The sequence below is a fragment of the Mus pahari genome, chromosome 15 (genome assembly GCF_900095145.1).
Source record: "Mus pahari chromosome 15, PAHARI_EIJ_v1.1, whole genome shotgun sequence".
NCBI classification, from domain to species: Eukaryota; Metazoa; Chordata; class Mammalia; order Rodentia; family Muridae; genus Mus; species Mus pahari.
Genome location: NC_034604.1, coordinates 42,328,473 through 42,335,092, shown reverse-complemented (window position 1 = coordinate 42,335,092; position 6,620 = coordinate 42,328,473). Strand labels below are relative to the sequence as shown.

The 6,620-nt window shown below is 42.7% G+C and overlaps 1 pseudogene; it reads right to left on the bottom strand.

Annotated features, from left to right (window-relative positions):
- Positions 1-1,505: 1,505 nt before the first annotated feature.
- LOC110332944 overlaps positions 1,506-6,620 on the bottom strand; it is a 184,038-nt pseudogene continuing 178,923 nt past the window's right edge.

Genomic DNA, 6,620 nt, shown 5'->3' with positions numbered 1-6,620 from the left:
ACCATGGGTGTCTACTTGTAACCAGTGGGTCTTATGGCCAAAACCAAACCTCAAATCCCTTTAGTGACTTTGAAATTGATAGACTATTATTTAGTAGACTAAATCTCATGGTGAAAGTCCAGAAATTCTTACTAGTGAGCAAACTCTTGGAAGACATTAATTTGATAATCTGTATCTCTAAATATAAGAATAAATTAAGGTTAAAAATCACAGAGGGAAAAGAAACTCTTTTAGTGAAGTCAATGGAAGTGTAAGTTAGTTACATGTAGACTGATTTATTTAAACACCCAAGCACCAAGTCTTACTAAATAAACTGCCTCTGGTCATGGTCTTTCCAACCACTTGAGCCTACCGAAAATGAATTTTTAACTCACAGCAACATACGTACACCACACGCCTCTTTGATGACAATGGAGGTGGAATGCCTGTTTGCCAGCCCAGTTTCTTCCTCTCTTGTTGGGATTATGCTCGTGTTTCTCATTGCTTTCAAATGTTTTGTTCTGCTCTGTCCTATGCTGAGGAAGCTTGAGAGCCTGGTGTTCTAGGAAATAATAACAACAATGTCAGTCTAACAAGAAAGACAGCCATCAGTAAGGATTAACACTCTGCATGGGTCTATCACATCAGCACTGATTGCAACATGACCACAAAGCTCTGGGGCTAAACACAGAAGAGATGGTGAGTCTCCCTCCAGCAGCATTAGCTTCCATAAATGCAAGCAAACAGTTCCAAGGTTTCCAATAGAAATCCTATTTGGGGGGACTTTATAACACAGCACTGGTGATCCACCGTGGACTTCAACTTGACCCAAAAGGCCCCAGGCCTATGAACATAATCAGTTCATTCTGAGTTACAATAAAAAGCGGGCAACAAATATAAACTGCAATCATTCACAAATGGCTGTGTTTAAAAGGGACATTTTACAAGTGACCATTCCTCAGGTGGCCCGTCTGCCATCGTCAGTACCGTGGCCGTCAGCATCCATCATGCATGGAGAATTGTGGAAAGCAAGAGCATATACACTGTAAATAATCTGCGGGGCTCTCAGGAAGAATATGTTATTTTAGGCCAGGTAGCTACCTGATGTTTCAAAGATACAGAATTGGTCTCCATCTTCAGGTTTTATTACTATTCAATGTCTGAAATGTGCATTTGCAGCACAAATGAAATTTGCAATGCATTTTGCAGCAAGCAGCCTGGGCCTTCTCTTTCCACACAGCCTCTGATCTCCTGGTGATGACTGGAGGCCACAATTAACCAACCAGCTGCCCTTGGCCAGCTCTGTTCAGGGTATTCGTAGTCCATCAGATGAGTCTCAACATGCCATTACTATTGCTAAGCAACAACTGGCTAGAGCCAGTCCTGGCTAAAGAAAGCAAGTGGTGTTTCAGAAAGTCTAAAAAAAAAACAAATAAATAATAAAATAAAAATGATCATTGTGCAAAAACCCAGCAGAAAAAGAAGAAAACCTTTCTGGAAAAAAAAAAAAACAGTAACAATGACAGCTATTTCTTTTTTTTAACATATCCACAAATAAGAAACTCAGATATGCTCCCTTGATATGTATCAGTCAAACTGATAGGGAAGGTATACTCAACCTACACATATTGGTTAATACTTTACACATAGTCATAGTCACAATTAAGAAAATTTAAGATACAATTCCCATCTAAAGATGTTTATGGTACAGTTGTAAAAGAGCAAATATATACATGAAACTGTGTGTAGGAGGAGAATAATTCAAGATGAAAGTTAAGAGAAAGAAAAGAAGTGGATGGGATGGTGGGGGAAGGGTGGGGGAGACTGTCACTAACTACTATGAACAGAAAGACACACATTGCCAATGAGAGTGCCCATGTTAGAGTGTGCAAGTGAATGAGGAATGGTGAGGTATACTGTCTTTTTTTTTTTTTTTTTTTTTTCGAGACAGGGTTTCTCTGTGTAGCCCTGGCTGTCCTGGAACTCACTCTGTAGACCAGGCTGGCCTCGAACTCAGAAATCCGCCTGCCTCTGCCTCCCAAGTGCTGGGATTAGAGGTGTGCACCACCATGCCTGGCTGAGGTATGCTGTCTTATATCCTTACAGTATTCATGTAAGCACTAAAAAGTCACTGTTTACCTGAACATCCTCCCCTTCTCCTTTGGAGTGATCATTCTGAAAGGTGTTTGATAATGGCAGCATTTACAACCCAGAGGGCTTGACATCACAAATGTGCAGGTAAAAAAACTCATTGGTACCATGACCTGAAAACTTCAGATGAGAAGTAGGATGTAGCAAGTTCCCTAGATGTTTTTGACATGCATCCACATCTCGTAGCACTGTTGTAAAGTTTGCCTGAGAGACAGAAGTGCAAAGGGAAAGCCAGGGTACCAGCTAATTCCCTAATTTATGAGAATGATGGACTGGGTATGTGGTCTTCTAACTAGGTATTCTCTACTAACAGAAGGCTTTCAGTTCATTAAAATCTACATGAAACTTGCACATGTGAGGACCATGCAGGAAGTACTCAAGCACATCTTACCAGTGTTGTGGATAGCCCTGGGGCTAATTATATTTGATGTTAAATCTGTTCTCTTGGGAGGGGTTGTGAACAAGGGATGAGTCAGCACACAAGTGATTTTTCTGTAAACCTGCTTCCCACCTTAATTTGTAAAATAAAGGAGAGCTGATGACTGGGCAGATAAAAGGAAAGGTGGAGCTGATGGTGAGGAGAGAGGAAGGAGAAAATGGAAGAGGGAGAGAATGCAGAGGAGGAGGAGGAAAAAGAAGAAGAAGAAAGGCAGAGCAGAAGCATCTGGCCTGGAGAAACCACAAGTCCTAAGGGGTCACCTAGATGTGGAAGATGGTAGTATGCCAAGGCACATTTGGGAGGACATTTACCACAACAAAATACAGGTAAAATGAGATGGCTAAATGTGTCAGTGTCACTAGAAGTGTGAACATATAGAAAAGGAAAAAATCTGTATCTACGTACAGATTGTAACTTTCTCTACCCAGGCTTGGTGCTTGTCTCTGGAAAGTCCATGTGAATGAGCACTTCTTAGTCTTGCTTGTTAAGTACAAAGATCTACTTTGGAGAGCTCTTTAAACTCCAGACCACTATGTTGAACCTCAAATGAGTTAAACAGGACGCTCAGTTCAAATCTAGCTTGGGCATCATCCTCAAAGCCCTGGTTTAAGTGATGGAGCCGAAGACAAGGATGATCTCTTTTTCTGGGGGTAGGGGGGCAGGCAGGGATTGCAAGGCCAGTGACTAGAGTTTGCACACAAGGAAGCCCTCCCCTTCCCTTTATAAAAGAAGTAAGCCTTTATTTCCATGTTTCTCAGACTAAGCTGACTGAGTTGATTGCTTTGAGGGGATCAGTCAAAGAGATCAAATCCCATATCTTCATCTGATTGTCTACAGACAAAGCCAGGACTCACTTGTACCCACTGATGACAGTGTGTGACCCTGAGGCAACACTGAGGTAACCAATCTGCAGACAAACACTGGCAACCCTTTCAGACATACCACTGTAAGACTCTGGCAAGCCTTAACTTACCGGAGACCATCCTCCTTCCCCCATCCCCCCTCATTCTCCCCCCCCCCAACAACTCAACAACTGGCAATCGATGCAAAAGCAAGAGGAATTTTATTGTTCCAGCATGCTGGGGTTGCCCTGTACACAAAGGAGAGAGAGAGAGAGAGAGAGAACGACCCCACGCAACCCATTTGGTGAGTATTTATACAGTTTTCAGAGCAGCAGCCATTAGGCACAGTGTGACTGGCAAAACAGTGTGACTTTTAAACTGATTGGTCTTTAGGGAATGAGATGGCAAGGACTTCCCTTGTCTGTAGGTGGCCAACAATCAGTCAGGGAATGTGTCTGTCTGTGTGCTCTGGGCCTCCCCCACCTGCAGGTGGGCGATGGTCAGTCCCCACCACCACTACCACCACTCCACCTGCCCATCCCACTCACTCCCTTGGTCTGAGAAATGTAATTAAGCCTCTCCCTTCCAGAGCGGAGGGGTGCCTAATTGTTCCATGACCTTTCTCTTCCAGGAGGGGAGGGGTCTGGTGGAATTTTCCACAGTTCCAGAGCTGACCTCGTCACCACTAGGAACCAGAAGTTTAGAGTCAACTCTGTTACATCAAGCACTTCAGGATTGCAAATGCTACCATAGTCAAGCACCCCATTGACGATCACCCCAAAGGAAAGGGAGAGATGTTCAATGTGTTCAGCAGTGTGGCTTCACTGGCTCCTTCCTTGTCTCTGGAATTTATCAGCTGCACATCACTCAGAATTTCAATGATGCCTCTGGAAATTTTAGCAGTGGTGCCTAAAGCCTAGAAGAAAGACTTCTAAAGCCCAAGATCAGTGTCCTGGGCTGCCACCGTGACCTCATACACAGCAGTGGCACCATCACAGACAACAGCCAGCAGCATGTCCCTAATGTCAGAAAGGTCACACAAAGGTGACACAAAGCCCACATTCTCCCAGATGCAGTTTCTCCAGAGCTGGGTTGTTTTCCTGATGCCCTCAAATGTCTTTGTGCATCATAGTGTTCTTGCTTATCAGCACCACAGCCTTCCAGGAACAAGCAGATCTGCTGCATTCACTCCCACCATGAAGCATTTTGGGTAATCATCCAAGAGTTGGATGATCTTAAGTAGTTGGACTCCCAGGTCACTCTGTCTTCCCTGGGTCTTCACAGTGGTGAGTCAGGAATTGATACAGGGTTTAAAGACAATGTCACTCTAATGAGGATACCTAGCAAGAGAAATGCAACTCCTTATTTTTATTAATTTCTAAACTTAATCTGCTAATCAAGGCATTGCACTTTAGAAATTTTTCAAAAGCCCATTAACTCTGGCATATATTTATTGCACTTTTAACTAACCTTTTAACTTAGTAAAGAAATACATAAGGATGTCTGTGAGCTATTTGGCTGTGAGACTCACTTGAAAAACAATTTCAATATGAGCCGAGTCCACCCTAGTTGTTGACACATCTGCTGTGTCCTGGCTATTCCCTTAGCAGCTGCCGCCAACACATATATTCAGGACTGCAATCAACGAGGTACCCACTGGATTCCAAACTGTGAGATGAAACAAGAAGAAATGAGAAGGGGGGGCGAGGAGTGTGGACCCCGAGTACCTTCCAAGGGTGATCTTTTATTAATCCTGTAGTGCCCATTGATATGCTAATTAAGACAGAAAAATCTTAGACTGGGATTGAGGGAGATCTACCGGAGAGGGCTTTTTAGAAATCAGTATTCCATGAGAGAAGCAGACAAAATAATTTCTGAACGAATTAGTATCCTAAAACTCCTTCCTTGCAGCTCAGTTAGAAGCATCAGATTCCCTAAGTATAGCACAGCTGGCAGGCGCAGTGAGAACCACTCACCAGGACAGCCTGCACGGTTCTTAAAGCTTCTGCTAGAGTCACTGGAATATGACCAAACAGGGACTCCTTTTCTGTTGCTTATTTTTGATTTTTGATTCTTAAGGCAGGATCTTGCTATGTAGCCCTTTTGACCTAGTACTCTCTTTGTAAAAACAGCCTGGCCTCCAATTTGCGCCATCTTCCTGTCTCTACTTCCAGGGTTGTAGAATTAGAGGGACATACTAACCGAATACCAAATAAGAACATCTAATTCCAAACTGGAAGGTACAGAGTGAGTGAACTCTGATGGAGACACTGCCAGTCTTAGCACTGAGCAGGAACAGAGTCACACTTGCCTAATGAACATTGTCCTCAAAGGACAACAAACCAAGCCTCTAAGACCCAAGATGACTAAAGTGCTGCCTCTAATACTAATGACCTACGTGGCTCTTCAAAGTTGCTAACACTCTTTGAATCTGTTGTTTCAACTTATGTGTCTGTGTAGTGAATGCATATATGTATGGGTACACGCTACTGCGTGGGGATATAGGGAGGTCAGAAGTCATTGTTGGGAAAACCTTCAGTTGTCCTCCAGGCCTTTATTTTATTTTATTTTATTTTATTTTATTTGGAACTCTTACTGGGCCTGAAGGTCACTATTTCAGCTAAACTGACCAGTCAGTGGACCCCTAGGATCTCCTAGTACTGGAATTTTAGACACATGCCATCATACCCAGCTTTGTATTTGGGTCCCCAGGATAAGAACTCAGATCTCCATGCTTGTACCATAAGCCCTTTACCCTCTGAGCCATTGAGCCAGCCCTTCTTTCAGTCCTTAAAATGAGATTTCAATAGTTCCTACTTCAGACCATTGTTTGGAAGAATGGCTGAGAGGCTGTGAGTATACCTCAGTAGGTACAAGATCCTGGGTACAAATCCCAGTACCAGCCTACAAAAAAAAAAAAAAAAGAACTAGGGAAGATAAAGCTTGGACCATAGCGTGGAAAGTAGTATATTCTTAATAAATAGTAGGTTCTGTTATTATTATTAACTATATTTAAAGGATCTAAAATTTCAACTTGTCCACTTAAAGATGAGTTTAGTATATTGAGATCAGTTCCTAATAGTCACTGGAAGCTGATTAATCTGTGATCTTTTTCATGAGATATTAGAATTGAATACAGTTTACTGAAAGATCAAATGAGACAAGCCAGTAAATGATTTGGAAAGCCACGCAGATTCCCCTGCAATGGG